The 1,433-nt window shown below is 54.9% G+C and overlaps 1 protein-coding gene across 1 annotated transcript in view; it reads right to left on the reverse strand.

The window, feature by feature from the left end:
• LOC104497951 (Na(+)/H(+) exchange regulatory cofactor NHE-RF2-like) overlaps positions 1 to 1,433 on the reverse strand; it is a gene marked incomplete at its 5' end in the record, with an annotated part of 8,043 nt that overhangs the window by 1,359 nt on the left and 5,251 nt on the right. The gene's annotated exons all lie outside the window — the stretch shown is intronic.

Consider the following 1,433-nt stretch of genomic DNA (forward strand, 5'->3'; position numbering starts at 1 on the left):
GACTGGTGGCCTTGGGACCAGGCAGACACTCCTCGGCATCGCCCGCCCACCCGTCCCAAGCCAGCCTTCTCCCTCGCCCACCCCATCAGCTCAGCGTCTCATCTCTTGACTTCATCCTGTGCTGCTCCTGAGCCCACACAAAAGCCTTGTCCATCCCCCCGTGTCCTTCCAGAACCAAATTCTTTCCCATCGCCCTACATTGCTGGATTCCAGCCTGTTTCCAGCAGAAGAAAACACCTTGCAGGAAGGGGACCAAGGAACCTCCTCCTAAATGCACTCAAGCGCAGCACGCTCCCATTTTTTAACCATTATTTTTCCTCAGGGGCTGTTTAATCAGCAAGCTGAAACTCCACCCCAGTGTCCTCTGCCAAAACCAGCATCTTGGCAGTGTCACGACAGCGTGCAGCAAACAACCCGCTCCCAGGGCATATTTTCCCTTCAGTTCCAATGATTTATCCCGATAATATTCCACACATCGCAACTTCCATGCAGTCACCACGATGAAGTCATTGCTCAAGGTGTGACCACGTCCCAGCTGCCCCAGGCGAGGAGATGTGATCATTGCGGCAGGATTAATAACAGAATGACGTTGGGGGCGAGCACTGCTGGGGGCAAAGCCAGCATGCGTCTCTCCATGCGTCACCCCATGCGTCTCTCGGGGCCAAGCATGGCTCGTCACTGCAGAAACCCGGGGCAGCCCGGAGCCACCACCTACCACCTCCCCTCCCTGCCCCACGCGTGGGCATGGCTGGGCGTTCCGAGGGACCGAGCTGCGGGGATCCCCGGGTTGAATCAGGGCATCTTCACCTTTATTGAAAAAATAACCCCCCGTGATAACTTTGAGGGCGTGCTGGTGCAAAAGCCTCAGTCATGGTGCTGGGCGAGTGCTGGGCTGGTGTTTGCAGAGTGATAAGCTCTGCGCAATGATCGTCAGAAGAAAGTGAGTTCAGAGCAGAAATGATGCTAAAGTCTCCGGTGTGATAAGAAGCTGAAAAATAATGTTATTGAAATGAGCTTCATATCACAAGCAAATTACCGTGGAACTGGACATAAAAAAAGGCATTTCAAAATCTGGCACGTCTGGAAATCTTTTCGTATTTCCTTAATCCAGAAAGCTACTGCATACTAAAACCACAGAACTGTTTGGGTTGGAAAAGCCCTTTGAGCTCCTCGAGTGCCCCCATCCCCCAGCACCGCCAGGTCCCCACTGCCCCCTGTCCCTCAGCAGCACCTGACACAGCTGGGAAACCCCTCCAGGGATGGGGACTCCACCACTGCCCTGGGCAGCCAGGGACACGCCGAGACAACCCCAACGGCACAGAAACGGCTCCTCAGGGACAACCTCAACCTCCCCTTGCACAACTTGAGGCTGTTTTCTCTCATCCCGGTGCTTGTTCCTGGGGAGAAGAGATTGACCCCCCCCTCCATCGCTC

This window comes from Buceros rhinoceros, unplaced genomic scaffold, assembly GCF_000710305.1.
Source record: "Buceros rhinoceros silvestris isolate BGI_N320 unplaced genomic scaffold, ASM71030v1 scaffold31548, whole genome shotgun sequence".
Lineage (NCBI taxonomy): Eukaryota > Metazoa > Chordata > Aves > Bucerotiformes > Bucerotidae > Buceros > Buceros rhinoceros.